Source organism: Eurosta solidaginis, chromosome 1 (genome assembly GCF_040869045.1).
Source record: "Eurosta solidaginis isolate ZX-2024a chromosome 1, ASM4086904v1, whole genome shotgun sequence".
Taxonomy (NCBI): Eukaryota; Metazoa; Arthropoda; class Insecta; order Diptera; family Tephritidae; genus Eurosta; species Eurosta solidaginis.
Window position 1 is genome coordinate 92517881 of NC_090319.1, and position 18681 is coordinate 92536561.

General features: G+C 40.1%; 1 protein-coding gene across 2 annotated transcripts in view; it reads right to left on the reverse strand.

The window, feature by feature from the left end:
- The window catches only part of spartin, a 260528-nt gene that overhangs the window by 45939 nt on the left and 195908 nt on the right, over positions 1-18681 (reverse strand). The window contains exon 5 of one of the 2 annotated variants that reach the window (XM_067759130.1): positions 11895-13414. The exons of the other annotated variant lie outside the window; for it this stretch is intronic. The gene's annotated coding sequence lies outside the window, so the exon portion shown is untranslated. Of the gene's footprint in view, positions 1-11894; positions 13415-18681 lie in introns of those variants that run through there. 2 annotated transcript variants of the gene reach the window in all.

Here is an 18681-nt window from a genome sequence, read left to right on the forward strand (position 1 = left end):
AAGACTTATTGGTTTGATGGTATTATAAGAATTGTCTTAAGTGTATTGTGTACTCTGCCCCAGCTCGTTCCAATGAGCATAACATGTTAAAAAAAAAAAAAACCAATACCATTTGACACCATTCACTTAGATCACTTCGGTCCCTTGCCAGCGATTAAATCAAAACGCAAACATATTTTAGTCGTGATTGACGCATTCACAAAATTTGTAAAATTATATCCGGTTAATTCCACGAACACAAAAGAAGTGTGCTGCTCACTAGATAACTATTTTTCTTACTATAGCCGCCCCAGACGTATCATAACTGACCGCGGAACTTGCTTTACGTCCCTCGAGTTTAGTGACTACTTATCGAAAAGAAATATAAGCCATGTGAAGCTCGCAGTAGCATCACCGCAGGCAAATGGACAGGTCGAGAGAATAAATCGTGTCCTCAAGACGATGTTGAGTAAACTTACTGAGTCCGTGGAAAACTCCGACTGGACTGCCAAGTTGCCTCAAATAGAATATGCTCTAAACAACAGTATTCATAGTACTACGAAAAACTCGCCTAACGTTTTACTCTTTGAGGTAAATCAAAGAGGTAGTATCGTGGATGAATTTACCGAATCTATGGAAGACAAACTAGTGGATGAAACCACTAGAGACCATGAGGAAAATAGGCAAAATGCACTTAGGAATATAGAATGTTCTCAAGAGTATAATTAATAATATTTTTTGAAACACAGTGTTCCGGCAAAAACCTATTCAGTAGGAGATTTTGTAGTCATTAGACACGTGGATACCACGGTAGGAACTAATAAGAAACTCGTTCAAAAGTATAGGGGCCCGTATGTTATACACAAAGTACTACCGAATGATCGTTATGTCATTAGGGATATAGATAACTGCCAGATGAGACATCTGCCATATGACGGCATTATTGAAGCTATGAAAATTCGTAAATGGTGCCTGCCTAATAACGACGAACAAGACCCACTTCAGTCACCAACTGCAACAGGTCACACAACCTCAGCTGATTGAGGTCAATCATTAAGTCAGATTGGCCAAGTTGTAATGTACTTATGTATATTTAATCTGTCATGTCACTCATTTTATTATACCATGCATTTCTGACAGATGGTAAATGTCACCTGCTGGCGGAAATGCACCCAACTTCGCTTTTGCTCCGGGGCCTTCTTCTTCCGGTGACAGCGAAACGCAGAGGTTGTTCAAATAAAAATAAAGCAAAAGAAATAAATCAAATCGTTTTAAATTAAAAGGAACAAATTGCAGATTAGTTTTGGTTTTATAATAGTTTAGAGTAACAGAGAATAAGAAAAGTCGTTAACAAGAATTTTTTTTATCACCGTCAGAGCGCCTACTATAAAACACTAGGTTTTTATAAAACCTCTCATTCAATCCAGAAAATTCCATAATAATGCACATCAGCAAAGGTCCAAATGAATATATTTCTATTCTCATAAATGGTACTTCTCCTTCTCAGGTAAATGAAGGTTCACTCCGCCATAAAGGACACCGGCAGAACCAAACATAACATTAAACTTTTCAAATATCTTACTAACGTCAAATCTGGTGTTCATCCACAAAAACTATTAAATATATACAAGTCACTCGTCATATCGAAAATAGAATAATCCAACAGTAAACAGCAAATTAAGCCAAACCATCAATCTATAAAATCTATTCTCTTTACATTCAGTTTCTAAGAAGATGCCTTATGTTAAGCTATCCACACCAATTCCAATTATGTATGCATTAGAAAACGAATTACAACCAGACGCGAGAACAACATGGCAACAACACCTGCCAAAGAACTCGTAAATATTTTGTCTTTAATGATAAAAAGCAAGCTCTTGTAAAGCTGTAAATCCAACATTGCGTAGCTCTTATGTAAATACAATGAACACATCCATGTAAATGCAACCATGTGTGCATGAAGAATAATGAATAAAGACGAAATGGGGAACTTCCGGTTAGGCAACCAAAATAATAAGCCGTGTTTCAATGAATTTGAAATTAATCTAAAAAGTATTATTCCATCTGCCACTAAATCTCGAAGGTGTGGGACCGATAACCCTTAGTAAATAAATAAGGCTAAATTTATTTAATTACCAAAATGGTTAATCCACGAATCGAGCTTGCAAATGCTCTTGTAATGGCACATGTGAACTGGCCTTAAGTTCACCAATCATCAATCACCACAACAAACATAAAACACAACCCTGCATCAGCTGGCGTTCCGATGGTCGAGCCGTGAGATGAGAGAAATGTTCACGGTTCGGCCATCTTGTTCAATTATACATTCGGATTTGAACTGAGAGGGTGTGCCGACAAAAATTGTATTTCATTGCGGGCTGCAATTCCCAATAAAAAATTCAACAAGTTTTTAAGTTCAATTTAAATAACCCAAAAGTGCGTATTTTATTGTTACAACGATATTTGAACGGTATGCAGCCTCCTGAATCCAGGAATCAGCCAGTTTGGCCACGCGCCACTTCAAGAAGGAAGCTACAGAAATTATAACACCAAATGAATGGTATGTAAGTATGTGTGTGTGTGTACCTACAGCACTGACTGACCTGAGGGACACCAGCTAAAAGATATTTAATCTTCACTTGCAAATAATAATGCAACACATGGCGACCGTGACAATGTGTCACAACTATTCAATATAGTTGAATTCATTTTCTTTAAACGTAGAAAATTTGGCAATCCACGTGCCCACATTACATTCTATATACATACCGGGTCCCAATAACGGACCCCTAATTCCCGTTACAAACACCACACGCCAACACGCACACAGGTAATGAATGAATGGTATGTAAGTTAAGTATGTGTGTGTGCGTGCCTACAGCACTGACTGGCCTGAGGGACACCAACTAAAATATATTTAATCTTCACTTGCAAATAATAATGCAATACATGGCGACCGTGACAATGTGTCACAACTATTCAATATAGTTGAATTCATTTTCTTTAAACGTAGAAAATTTGGCAATCCACGTGCCCACATTACATTCTATATACATACCGGGTCCCAATAACGGACCCCTAATTCCCGTTACAAACACCACACGCCAACACGCACACAGGCGAACACAACTTAAATACAAATTTCAATGCAATAAGGGTACATACGAAATAATGGGATGCGTTTCGAGCGAGATTGTGTAACTATAACTGCAGCTACAACGTGGACAAATTCCATTCGACAAATACTGGCAAAGGTGGTACACCTTGGAGGACGGCGCCGGAGCGCCAGGTGCGTTAGCAGAAAAGCTGTATGTATGAGTGTATGTATAAAGTAGGGTACATATGTAAATTTTTGCATGGAAATGGCCAAATTCATTTCATTAAAAAGATTCACGTTTTTTCAATACTGATTGTTCAATTTTGCCAAATTAAATTCCTTTTAACTAATTAAATTTAAAGTATATAGCATATACATTTTTTCGTTTTCCAATAATGCAAAATTTTTAAACCTTACGTATCATACATATATAAGCACATAAGTATACGCATATTTCGGTTGTCCTATAACTAAACATTTTTAAATCGCTTTCACATTTCTTGTACATTTTACATTATATATACATACAATACAAACTCGAACGCAATCACGTGTATTAACTTGCATGTGAAGACCCTAATGCATGATACCTTCCTTTGCATGGTAATTTCATATGTTTTCAGATGGCTTTTGCAAACGATACTTCTGGAATTTCGTAAGTTCAATCTTAACGTTTCTTTTTCCCTACCAGATACAATTAGGAAACCCTACCTCAGTTTAAATACAAATTCATATTTCATTAAACCGTTCATTTAGCCACAATTTCCAGATTGATATCCGCTATAACACTCCTTACAAATTCCTTATTAATTCCATCCTAATTGCTGACACACCTTATAAAACCCTTATTATATCATACATATTCAATTTACTTTATAAATCAATACATATGAGATTTTTTTTGAAATAAAGCGGTGGTTCCGTAAATAACCAAAGAGATTTTTTTTTTTGCGTAAACGGTGGTTCCGTGAAAAACCAATGAAATTTTTTAATCCCGGTGCGTCCGAGGACATTCATATTACAAGTTTGAAAAGATGCGATGCGCCCGTATCTATAAAAATAAAACCATACAATTTTAATAAAAACGGTGCGTCCGTAATAACACAAACACATTGAGATCTTTTTAATTAAGCGGTGCGTCCGTTATCAACAGCCAAGTCCTTTTTTTACCAAAATAAAATATTTTCCTTTGAAATCAAATTAAATTAATGTTAAGATCATATTACGTTGAAGTACCACGAGTCACTCTATGGTTTAGAATATTAAGATATATGAAGTACCCTGTTAGTAAAAGAAACAACTCTGATGAATTATATTAATTAGACAACCCACCCTGTGAAAAGCAACTCTGCAGCCGGATTTGGACAGCTGCCTTCTTTCCGGTTTGATCAAGAAGATAAATAACTGAGCTAGAAAATAAAATCAACGTTTTACTACTCAATCCTTTTTGCTTAAATTTGTTAAACTAGGGGAGATTAAAGCTTTCAGGTGTGGGGTTGGTATTCCACCAATCTCTTGCAGAAAAATATCGAAATAAATTGTTTGCGTACGAAAATATGCCTCTAACGCGTGGCTCAAGTAAGATGGATACGGCAAATAATTCTAATAAGACGCAATCCGCTGTTGCCTTGGTTACTATTGGAGTGAAGAAAATACCTACTGCTGAAAAACAAGTTTCTACAGGTGCCATCAATAAAACTGCCGCACTTGTCACTAATACGCAATTTGTACCAACGACGACCACTACCACCACCGCCAAATATGGTAGTATTACCACTGCTGTCGATAAAACCGCTGCTACTGCAACCATATCCAGTGTACCGGCTGCCATAGATAGTATCACCTCCGCACCAGTTGTTCTTGCTGCACTCGAAGAAACTATTGCTGCTGATGATCTTCCGAATGCTGAAAGTTTGATTGACGATGATATTGCTGTTTCTTCTAGCGCTGGTGTACATTTCACAGCTATAACCGATACAACTGTGTCCACTATGGCTAACTCACTTGATTCGATTGCCGTGTCCGCTGTCCCAGTTAATTTACTGACGAATACTCCATACAATGAGATGATGCAGCCTTTCGCTTCGCCCGAGTGTGTCGGTTCGTCCTTTGCTTCTGGTGAGGCTGAAAAACTAGAGGAGCAAATTAGAGTGTTGAAACTGAGGAGTGAGATGATTGAACTCCAAAACCGATTGCAGTATTTAGAAGATGACCACCAAGTATACGGAAGGAAGCACATCAATCTCGAAGAACTTGATTCAGCCGTTCCTAAATTCAATGGTGACAACCACTATGATGTAAACAGGTGGGTGATTCAATTTGAGGACTATATCGAAGCAAAAAAACTACAATGACAGAAGCAAGTGTTTGGCAATACGACGGTGTTTGATTGGAAAGGCCAAAGAATGCGTATTCAATCACGGTCTCGTTAAATATGCCGCTCTAAAATCCTTATTGCGTACAATGTTTCAGCGTACGACTACCAGACAAGAGGTCTATCGCCAGTTGCGGGCTCGCAAATTGAAGAGCTCGGAGTCGTGCATCAGCTATGCAGTGACCATGCAATCTATCGCATCCAAAGCTGACATTGAAGAGGGCGAATTGGTGGACATAATTATTGATAGCATCCAAGATAACAGCAACCAAATTGGAATATTGTATGGTGTAAAGACTATAATTGAACTCATCCGACTGATGGACCGTTATAAGCAACGAATATCAAGTGTGGCTAATAAACATGTTGCCACACCAATTGTCCGAAACGCACCACAAAAAAAGCTACCACCGCCGTTTCTAACGATCTAACCGCTGTCAGATGCTACAACTGTTCCCAATTTGGGCATTACCAGAGCAGCTGCCCAAAACCACCTAGGCCCTCAGGATCATGCTTCATTTGTGATCAATGGGTCACATTCACAATAATTGCCCGAAGAAACGAAATAGATCTGCTGTTGTTAGAGAAGTTTCCGAAAACATGCTGGATGAAGACGATTATGTAAACTTTAAACAAGCGGTAAGTGTGGCCTTTTGCAAACCAAATCCAGTTAGACTTACACGCTTTAGGGATATTTATTCTCTTTTTGATTCCGGTAGCCCAATTAGTTTGATACGAAAATCTTTAATTCCGCCTCATATTGCATTGTCAACTAAGTAACACCAACAAAGTTTATCGGTATTGGAAAACGAAGAATTTATTCGGTTGGCTCAATCTTATGTGAAATACGATTCCGAAATACAATAAAATACATTCCAGTAATAATAGTCCCAGATGGTACAATGAACACACCACTGATTCTTGGTCAAGATTTCATGAAAATTTCCAACATACATTTAATTAAAATTTATAAGCAGGCTGAAATTGAGAACAGCTGTATTGAAAATAAAAATGAATTGTCAAATTTAAGTTTTTATTCTAAAAATAAAACTAATAAACGTCATATTACTTCTAAAATAAAGCGTAGCGTCTCTGACTCGATGTTAATTAAATCGTTTGATGTTGATTGGAGTGAAAATTTGCGTGACTATAAAAATAACCGCGATGAAGTTATTGAAAGTGATCTTAATACGTCTTCGGTAAATGACAATAATGTAGATCTTGTAAGTAGTAAAGGAGGTGATAGCAATGGGAAATACGTTGATGCATTACGCGATCTCAATGCCATTGATTTCGCACCCGAATCTGATATAGACTTAGGACATCAGTTAGATAAGCAAAAACGAGAAGCGATAATGATTGTCGTAAGTAATTCGTACTTATCGCTTTCAGTTACCGAAAGAAACCCCTATGATTATAAACTGAAGATCCGTTTAACAGATGATACTCCTTTTTACTGTCTTACTAGACGATTATCGTTCCACCACAGAGCCGAAGTTGAAAGTATTACTAATGATTTTTTGAATAGGAATATTATACGGCCGAGTAACTCTCCTTATGCTTCCGCAATAGTTTTAGTAAAAAAAAAAGAATGGTGACACGCGCATGGGCGTCGACTATAGGGCTCTTAATAAAAAAAAAACAGTTCGCGATAATTTTCCGCTGCCCCTAATTGAGGATTGTATAGAATACATGTCTGGGAAAAGATGGTTTACCTTATTGGATTTAATCAACTGACCATGGATGAGGATTATATTCCTTTAACTTCATTCGTGAGTCCACATGGTCAGTTTGAATATATCCGAATGCCGTTCGGGTTGAATGCCCCAGCTAACTTCCAAAGGTTTATTTATAATACATTTCGTGATTTGATCGACTCAAAAGAGATTATAGTGTACATTGATGATATTTTGATCGCCTTTGCGAATTTTGAGTGTCATATCACTACAGTAGGTAAGGTGCTAAGGAGAATATATGAAAGGAATTTAAAACTTAAACTAAAGAAATGCAGGTTTGGACACGACAAAATAGAATACTTAGGATACGTAGTCACTCCTTCGGGAATACAACCCTCTGATGCTCACGTACGCGCAATAGCTAATTATCCGATTCCGAAGAATCAAAAGGAGCTCCGCTCCTGTATAGGCTTATTTGCATACTTCAGAAAGTTTGTTCCGTCCTTTTCAAGAATTGCTAAACCGCTGTTAGATCTGTTGCGCAAGGATGCGAAATTTGATTTAACGGATGATTGCCTGAACGCTTTCAAAGAGTTAAGAAGTCGGTTAATTGAATCCCCGGTGCTAGCCATATACGATCCTACGCGTGAAACAGAGCTGCATTGCGATGCTAGTAGCCATGGATTTGGATCTGTCCTTTTGCAAAAGCAGGACGATACGAATTTTCATCCAATTGCCTATTTTTCAAAAACAACTTCAGCAGCCGAATTCAAGTACCATAGTTTTGAATTAGAAACATTATCTATCATATACGACCTTAAAAGATTTAGAATTTATCTAGAAGGAATACAGTTTAAAATCATAACGGATTGCAATTCACTCACGATGACCCTCAACAAAAAGCAGGTTAACCCGCGAATAGCTCGATGGGCACTAGAACTCGACAATTTCAGTTACACTATTTAGCATCGGAAGGGGTTGAACCTTACTCATGCAGATGCATTAAGTCGTTACCCTTCGGAGGATGGAGAAACTTGTGCCGAGGGTACTTCGGAAAATAGAGGCTTGTTCGATGTAGATTCGGAGGATATTATGCTTGTTGGGGAGGATTATATATTACCGAGACCAAGCCTAGTAGAAGCTAATATGTTAAGGGAATCTTTGGATGAGCCTCCGGGTAACGCCAAATGCAATCTTGTGCTGCTGTGGATCCCGACGATTTGGATTTTCAGGTCCAAGCTACCCAAAGTAGGGACGCCGAATTGAAAAGGTTGGCAATAAAATTGGAAATGGAGGAGGTATCGGGCTATGAACTGGTGAATGGTCTGGTATTTCGTCGAATCGACCAAAAATTATTATTATGCGTACCGTTGGAGATGCAAGAGAACATAATCCGAATGGTACATGAGAAAATCGGTCACTTTGATGTAGGTAAATGTTACGATCAAATACGAAAACATTTCTGGTTTGATAAAATGAGGGACAAAATTTCCCGCTTTATTCAAAACTGCATAAAGTGTATTATATTTTTGGCACCCGCCCGATCTAATGAACACAATCTTTTCAACATTCCGAAGGCACCAATACCATTCGATAACATTCACTTAGACCACTTCGGCCCTCTACTAGCTATTAAGTCAAAACGTAAGCATATACTAGTAGCTATCGATGCATTTACTAAGTAAGTAAAGTTGTACCCTGTTAATTCTACTAGTACGAAAGAAGTCTGCTGTGCTTTAGAAAAATACTTTTCCTACTATAGTCGCCCACGGCGTATTATTACGGACCGAGGGACATGCTTTACTTCCTTAGATTTTGGTAATTTCCTTTTAAAGCGTAACATAGGTCATGTGAAGGTCGAAGCAGCTTCTCCGCAAGCGAACGGTCAGGTCGAAAGAGTGAACCGAATACTTAAGGCGATGCTAAGCAAACTCACTGAGTCTGCTGAACATCGTGATTGGGTTACTAAACTCCCCCAGGTGGAGTATGCCATCAACAACACTATTCACAGCGCAACTAGATATACGCCTAGCGAATTGCTGTTTAGTATGAGCCAACGTGGCTGTGTGGTGGACGAGTTGACTGAATTCCTAGAAGATAAGTAGTCGAACGATGGTCCTAGGAATCTAGTAAAAATGCGCGAAAATACAACCTAAATTACTTTCTTAAAAATAGCGTGCCAGCAAAACAATATTCGGTTGGTGACTTTGTAGTAATTAGACATGTTGACACATCTGTAGGAACAAATAAAAAGTTCATTCAGAAATATCGTGACCCTTACATAATATACAAGTCTTTACCGAATGATCGTTACGTGATTATAAATCAAAAATAAATGTAAGGCGCCATATTCTCCGAAGAGATCTAAGGCCGAGCTTCTCTTCCAATTTGCGTCGTGCTCCTCTTGATTTTCCCTACAAATTGGCCGGACGGGACCTATATGTTTTATGCCGACTCCGAACGGCATCTGCAAGGCAGATGAGTTTTCACTGAGAGCTTTTCATGGCAGAAATACACCCGGAGCGCTTGCCAAACACTGCCGGGGCGACCCCGCTTAGAAAAATTTTCTTCTAATTGAAAAACTTTATTTCTAAAATTTTGATGTTTCTTTGCCCGGGGTGTGAACCCAGTGCATACGGTGTGGTAGGCGGAGCACGTTACCATCACACCACGGTGGCCGCCACGTGATTAGGGACATTGAAAATTGTCAGTTGACACATCTACCCTATGATGGTGTTGTTGAATCTACAAAACTTCGGAAGTGAGTTTCGCCAATTCCAGAGAATGATCACCCGCTCCAGTCTTATCGCAAATAGGTCACACTGCCCAAACACCTAGCTGTAAGTCTTGACTGAGGCCAATCAAATTAGTCAGGATGGCCGAGCTGTAAAGATCATATTACGTTGATGTACCAGGAGTCACTCTATGGTTTAGAATAATAAGATATATGAAGTACCATGTTAGTAAAAGAAAAAACTCTGATGTATTATATTAATTAGACAAGTCACCATGTGAAAAGCAACCCTGCAGCCGGATTTGGAAAGAAGGCTTTCCGGTTTGATCAAGAAGAGGAGAAGACGAAAATAACGAAGCCAGAAAATAAAATCAACGTTTTACTACTCAATCCTTTTTGCTTAAATTTGTTAAACTAGGGGAGATTAAATTAAATTACTTCGATATGCATTCAATTTATCATTAAATATTCAGTCTTTCATTAAAAATTGCAGCTTTGCAAGTTAATAATAATAATTACACCGATTTTGCAAAACGCGCCGAGGATTTGTCTGATTTTCTAGAGCGTTCGCTCATTATCGAAGGGATTACTCAGGCCAAAGCCCATGAAAGTTTGACGATTGAACGCAAAAACAAGTTTAGTCAAATCAATCCTCGCTTCAACCAATTTTTCTGATTCCAAGGACGTAGTAGCCAAACTGATTGTAGAGCAATCAAATGAAATAAAAGAACGCCAAGTTTTAGCATTTAGGGCTCAGAACAATAACAATTTCAGAAATTTTCTAAGTAATAACCGAGGTCGAAATTTCCAAAATCAAAGTCGTAACTTTAACAGTTATAGACAAAATAGACCATCTTTTAGTAACAGCAACTATGGCAACAACTTCAATCGCGGCAATCAACGGCAAAATTTTCGTGCCGGAGGCGGAAATCGACATCAGTGTAATAATAATAATAGCAGCAATAGTCGTACTAGCAATAATAACGGTTCTAACACTTCCAACAACAGAAATAGAAATGCTAATGTCAGGGCTTTAAACGCGGAAGCCCCTCAGCAGCGAACACTGAGGGAGGAAGCGGCAGATTACTAACAGACTCTTAACAAAAATCTAATTATATATTTACTGTTTAAATTTAAATTTCTCTGACTTCATTCAAATTAACCTAAACGGTTCTAACAAACTTTGCACATTTCTTGTCGACACACAAGCCGACATCTCCTTAATCAAAATTTCTTGCATCAACAAAACTTCATCAGTTAATCATAATAATACAATTACTATAACGGGAGTTACTTCCGATACGGTTTCTACGCTAGGTACTTTTACAACCAAGCTACATTTTTCTAATTTTTTCATCAAACATACTAGCAGGAGAGCTGGTAAGCATTTTTGAGCAGGTATTTGAGGCACAATGAAAATTATGTACAATGCTTTTTTAATGGTATCTAAATATAGAAACGCAGAACTGGCTAAGGGGTGGCGGGGCTGAAACAAACCTTGAATATAACAAAACAATTAATTTTTGTATGCTAAAAATGTTTTTGAGGCACTTTGAAAATTAGATATGTTAAAATTTAATATTTGAAAAATATGAAAAGAAATAAGCCAGATTATTAGGTTGGGCCTAAAACTTTGCCAGGTCATTTTAAAATAATTTTTTTTTAGTTGAAAAAATGTTTTTGAGGCACTTTGAAAATTAGATATGTTAAAATTTAATATTTGAAAAATATAAAAAGAAATAAGCCAGATTATTAGGTTGGGCCTAAAACTTCGCCAGGCCATTGCAAAATAATTTTTTTTTTAAGTTGGAAAAAATATTCTTGAGGCACTTTGAAAATTAAATATGTTAAAATTTAATATTTGAAAAATATAAAAAGAAATAAGCCAGATTATTAGGTTGGGTCTAAAACTTTGCCAGGTCATTGCAAAATAATTTTTTTTTTTTAAATTGGAAAAAATATTCTTGAGGCACTTTGAAAATTAGATATGATAAAATTTAATATTTGAAAAATATAAAAAGAAATAAACCAGATTATTAGGTTTCGTCTAAAACTTTGCCAGGTCATTGCAAAATAATTTTTTTTTAAATTGGAAAAAATATTCTTGAGGCACTTTGAAAATTAAATATGTTAAAATTTAATATCTGAAAAATATAAGAAGAAATAAGCCAGATTATTTGGTGGGGTCTATTACTTTACCAGGTGATTGCAAAATAATTTTTTTTAATTAAAAAAATGTTTTTAAGGCACGTTGAAATTTTAATCAAATTGTTAAAAACTACTTTGCTTATTTATCACTTGGTAACAACATATAATATTTAACTTAGTTGTATTGGCTTACTAATTTCTGTCAGTGAATTAAAATATTGTAATAATTTTTCACAGTCGAAATTATACGTACATTGAAAACGATTTCGCTAACTCATAATTAAAATTATAGGCTAACGGAAAAAACAGCTATAGCAACGTAGGCCATCAGATGACTGCTGGGTTTAAAAGTTTGATGTGTATGTGCTTAATTTCTTATGTATAGTTAATATGTTTTTAAAATAAGTAATTACGTTGCATGTTAACTTAACTCTTTAGATTTCGAAGTACAGGTGTGATGATTTTAAAAATCTCAGATTGTGGATATGCTTTGAGGGCTGGGATTTGATAGCAGGGAATTTGGATTTTGGGTTAGTATAGTTGTGCGTTGGGCATGGAACATCCTGCAGTCGCTTAGGATGTGCTCGACATTAATTAGTGTGGTGCTATTGCAGTAGGGACATGTTTGAGATAAGTTGTTGTCGAATCTGTGCTGGTGTGTTAGTTTGGTGTGACCTAATCTGAGGTGAATGATTTTAGTTAGATCTAGTCTGTGCGGGTTATCTTTGTGGGCGAAGTTAAGGTATGTTTGGATGCATGGTTGTTTAACGGTCATGTTTTTATACCAGGCGGTTGTGTTGTGCATTTGTGATATGTGTATTTTAGTGAAGTGCGTTTTTATAAAGTTCTTGATGTCGTTGTGATTGTAATTTGCGGTCACAGTTAAAGGTGAGGAGGTAGCTTCTCTCGCTGTTTGGTCGGCAAATTCATTGCCAGGAATTTTAACGTGTCCTGGTATCCAGATAAGTTTCAGTCTAGGATGGAAGTCTATAAGAGTACTTCTGATCATGGAAGCATAGTGATTATGGTTATTTGTGTCGAGTGCTGAGAGTGAGTCGGTACAGACGGCGAAGTGTCCTCGTCTTTGTTTTGCTATGTTAAGGGCTTCTGCTATAGCGATTATTTCAGCTGTGAAAACTGAGGTGTAGTCCGTAAGGAGAGACGTTTTTAAGATTTCAGAAGAGGTTGTTATGCTGTAGGATACGCCACTGCGAGTTTTAGATCCGTCGGTATACAAAAATTTGTTGTTACCGAGTTTGCTTTGTATGTCAAGGAAACTACATCGGTATACTTCGGGGCGGTGGTTGATTTGTTGAATATACGAAAACTGGTATTTATGGATGTAGGATTTAAGAACCATGGCGGGCGTCTTTCTGCAGTAGTGTTTATCGGTAGAAATGGGATTCCTAAAAAAAATAAAAAAGATTGGGCTATATTAACAGTTTTATATAGTGCGGATTGTATTTTAGGAGCTGTTGTTGTTGTTGTTGTTGTAGCGATAAGGTTGCTCCCCGAAGGCTTTGGGGAGTGTTATCGATGTGATGGTCCTTTGCCGGATACAAATCCGGTACGCTCCGGTGCCATAGCACCATTAAGGTGCTAGCCCGACCATCTCGGGAACGATTTATGTGGCCACATTAAACCTTCAGGCCATTCCCTCCCTCCCTACCTCCAAGTTCCATGAGGAGCTTGGGGTCGCCAGAGCCTCGTCTGTTAGTGAAACAGGATTCGCCGCGGATAGGTGAGGTTGACAATTGGGTTTGGAGAAGCTATATATTGCGCTGGCAACCTGAAAGGTTGCGCTACACAGCCCCTTGAATCTGGTATTTTAGTCGCCTCTTACGACAGGCATACCTACCGCGGGTATATTCTGATCCCCTAACCCGCTGGGGCTATTTTAGGAGCTCGTTTGGCTTTATTGAGACGTTTGGTAATAGCAGAAATGGGACTATTTCTGTTATTTAGTATTTGCTTACTTAATTTTGCAATTGTTAAATCTCGGCGAATTTCTAGTGGTTTGATGTTGGCTTCGTGTAGTAGACTAGTCACTGGAGTAGTTCGAAAGGCACCTAACGAGGTTCGTATCGCCGAATGGTATATAGATTTAATTTTGTTTGTTTGAGATTTTGCGCTGTATCCATATAAAAATAGGGCGTAATCTATCTTCGACATAAGAAGGGCATTGACTACATTTATAAGTGTCGACGGGTTGGCATTGAATTTGTTGCTAGCCAGACATTTTATTATGTTGAGTCTCTTTGATAGTGATGCTTGCAGATTTTCTATGTGATTTAACCAAGTGTATCGATTGTTGACGAGTACACCTAAAATTTTTTAGGCTGTTACTGGTGTTAAAGTTAAAGTTATTGGCTATTAGTGTGCAAGTACAGTTTTTCTTCCGGCATATGTGGAGATGTTTGCACTTTTCTGTAGACAGGACTGCACCTGAGTAATTACACCAATTTTGAATGTCGCTAATTATATCACCAAGATTCACGACATGTTTTTGTTTTTGTTTAATTTGCGTATTATTTGGAAATCATCTGCATATGCACAGAACTCTACTTCTTTGTGAAGCGTGATAACGTCGCATTAGAAACAGTACGACTGAGAGGGGGGAGCCTTGTGGTATACCGTTATATAGGGGGCGGTTGTCTGAATATTGGTTGTTCACTTTGACTATTATTTTTCTATTTTCCATGTAGTGTATAATATAGTTGATGATTTTGTGACCAGCTCTCCATTCTACTAGTTGGTCGATGATGGTATGAATTCCCACATTGTCGAATGCTTTCGCGAAGTTGTTGTTGTTGTTGTAGCAATGCTCGCCCCACCTAATAGCAGCGACCGATCACAAATTGTCATCAATATCCTCTAACGGGAGTCCAAGGAAACTTGCCGTTTCAACAGGGGTGGACCATAAGGAAAGGGGTGTTAGAGGCGTTGGTTCCACATTACAATTAAAGAGATGGTTGGTGTCATGTGGGGACACATTGCAAGCGGGGCATACATTTTTTATGTCGGGGTTGTTTCTGGATAGGTAAGAGTTTAACCTGTTACAGTATCCAGAACGAAGTTGAGCAAGAGTGACACGCGTTTCCCTGGGGAGTATGCGTTCCTCTTCCGCGAGTTCTGGATATTTTTCTTCAAGTACTGGATTCACCGGGCGATTCCCTACATAAAGGTCCGACGCCTGTCTATGGAGTTCACCAAGGACCTGCTTGTGTTTTTTCGCTTCATACGGCTGGGTTCTCAAGTGCCGTATTTCCTCAAAATGCTTACGGAGATGACTCCTTAGGCCCCTAGGCGGTGCTGGTTCGTCAATCAGATGTCTGTTGGGATGCCCAGGTTTCTGGGTATTCAACAGAAACTGTTTGGTCAGCATCTCATTTCTCTCCCTGATGGGGAGTATTCTCGCCTCATTATGCAGATGGTGTTCTGGGGACATAAGAAGACAGCCCGTGGCGATTCTGAGAGCAGTATTTTGGCAGGCCTGTAGTTTCTTCCAGTGGGTAGTTTTTAGGCTTGGCGACCATATGGGTGACGCGTAGCACGTAATCGGCTGGCTAATTGCTTTGTATGTGGTCATGAGCGTTTCTTTATCTTTTCCCCAGGTACTGCCAGCAAGGGATTTGAGGATTTTATTACGGCTCTGAATTCTCGGAACAATTGCGGTTGCGTGCGCACCAAAATGTAGATCCTGATCAAACGTCACACCCAAGATTTTGGGGTGTAGGACAGTCGTTAGCGTAGTGCCATCGACGTGGATGTTCAATATGGTCGACATTTGGGGCGTCCATGTTGTAAATAAGGTCGCGGAAGATTTAGTCGGTGACAATGCCAGGTTTCGCGAGGCGAAAAAACTGGAGAGATCAGGGAGATAGCCGTTTATTTTATTGCATAGCTCATCGATCTCTGGGCCTGTGGCCATTATTGTGCAGTCATCGGCGTAGGAAACGATTGCGACTCCTTCCGGTGGTGAAGGTAGCTTAGATATGTAGAAATTAAACAAAAGTGGGGATAGGACACCACCCTGTGGCACCCCTTGTTTAATTCTCCTTGGTTTTGATGTTTCGTTTCTGAATTGCACCGATGCCTGCCGACCACCCAGATAATTTGCGGTCCACCTTTTAAGACATGGGGGAAGGGTAGACCCTTCCAGGTCTTGCAGTAATGAGCCATGGTTGACCGTATCAAAGCCTTTTGATAGGTCTAGCGCTACGAGTACTGTTCTATGGTGGGGGTATTGATTCAAACCGCAATTTATCTCGGTGCTAATGACATTTAGCGCGGAGGTAGTGCTATAGAGTTTTCTGAAGCCATGCTGATGAGGGGCAAGCTGCTAATGTGCTTGGAAATAAGGGAGCAAAATGGCTTCAAGCGTCTTTGCCACTGGCGATAGGAGAGATATCGGACGATATGACTCACCTACGTTAGCTGGTTTTCCAGGCTTTAGTAGCGGGACCACTTTGCCCATTTTCCATTTCTCGGGTATGGCAAAGGTGGAGAGAGACAGGTTGAAGACATGCGCTAAATATTTGAAACCCTCTTTCCCTAGGTTTTTAAGCATCGGCATGGCTATGCCGTCTGGGCCCACTGCTTTGGATGGTTTAGCGCGACCAATGGCGTCCTCAACCTCTCTAGCGGTGATGGTGATTGGTGACGCGCTGAATTTGTGTTTATGTGCGTGTCTATTGGCTCTCCGTCTATCTTTGTCGACCGTAGGATGCATTATATATAGTCGGCAGAAAGCGCTCGCGCATTTTTCCGCATCCGACAGCACCTTATCGCCAAAGGCGATGGAAACTTTGTCTTTGTGCTTAGTCGGATTCGATAGGGACTTTACGGTGGACCAAAGTTTACCTACACCGGTAGAGAGGTTACAACCTCTTAGGTGCTCTTTCCATTTCGCCCGCTTGTGTTCGTTCACAAGCAATCTGATGCGTTGGTTTATATCCCTTATTTGGGGGTCGCCTGGATCAAGCTGTCTTATAAGGTCGCGTTCCCTCGCTAAGCTCGCGGCCTCCGCCGGGAAGTGGGGCCGGATTTCGGGAATTCTCCCCGCAGGAATGAAATGTGCCGAGGCGGATTCAATGACCTTACGGAAGGCACGCTCCCCTTGGCGGGCATCAGTCGGGATAGGGAGGGCAGCAAAGCTGCTGTCTGTTGCAGATTTATATTCTTCCCACTTTCCTTTTTTGAAGTTTATGAAAGTGCGTTTTTCGGTGACGATGAAGTCGGCGGTACGCTCGAACGAAATAAGTATGGGCAGGTGGTCGGATGCCAATGTTACCATCGGCTGCCAGTTGACGCAGTTTACGAGTTCTGCGCTCACGATTGATATATCTGGCGAGCTATGACAGCTTCCTACCATACGTGTGGGGGCGTCTCCGTTTATTGTGCAGAATGTCGTTTCTTCTATTTGATGCGCCAACATCTCACCCCTACTGTCCGCCCGCAAGTTTGAATGCCATAGGTCGTGATGGGCATTGAAATCGCCTAAGATAATGCGATTGTTGCCAGTGAGTAAGGCCTCGATTTTAGGGCGGTATCCACTGGGGCAACAGGTGACAGGAGGGATGTAGATGTTGATGATTTCTAGATTTGCATCGCCTGACCTGACATACAGGCCTTGACGTTCTAAGACATTGTCCCTGCGGTTGATGCCAGGATCAAATATATGATATTGCACAGAGTGGTGTATAATAAACGCGAGGCCGCCTCCATTTCCGCTCTCGCGGTCCTTCCTGTGGACATTATATCCAGAGCAGGTCTGCAATGCAGATCTTGCTGTGAGTTTAGTCTCTTGAATCGCAGCAATGCGGATGTTGTGCCGCTTCATGAAATCGACTATCTCCGTAATCTTCCCAGTTAGTCCATTACAGTTTAACTGCAGAATTCTGAAGTGCATGAGGGGTGACGCCGCCACTCTAGGGGTAAGTGACGGGTGACTACGCCTAGGTTGTGGAAGGCCAGGACGCAATTGCTGTTGTGGCCTTGGGACTGGGCGCCCTTGGGCAAGCATTGGGGTACCCGGATGATTTAGGTTTGCGACCTGGCAACATGGCGCGATGAAACCCGTCGAGGGGTTGCCGTCGCGGAGACCAGAACATCTAGGAAAGTGGCACAACCCAAGGCAGGAACTGCATTGAGCGGATGTCGCAAACCTATATATTCTGTGCTGGCAGACGGTGCAAACGGAGGTAGGGACTAAGAGTCTGTTTCCCTGACCTGCACGATTGCTGCCAGAAAAGAGGGGGGGAGAAGAAGACGGGGGCAGGGGCTTATGCTCAGCATTGCTACCAGCTCTACTACGAAGGTAGTAGTTATGAGTGGTATCAGCTGTTTGATTTGTTGGCGCCGTGGGGCGCGAGCAGCAGCGGGTACTTGTTGTGGCTTGCTGAGCAGTGAGGTTGCTGGAAGGTAGTGGAGGGGCGCTTAGGCGTAGACTACGGGACGCCCTTGGGCGTGAGCAGCAAGGAGCCACAAAAGATTTATAAAAGTTACGTGGACGTCGGGTTTTGGGATCAAGCCCAGAACAACCTGTCCGATGCAACCATCCCTTGCACGAGACACACTGAACAGAGTGTGACCGTCCTAAAAAGATTCTTTTCTGGCAAATTCAGCAAAACCATTTCTCAGGACCGGGGTCAGGAGACGGACCCGGATTGGG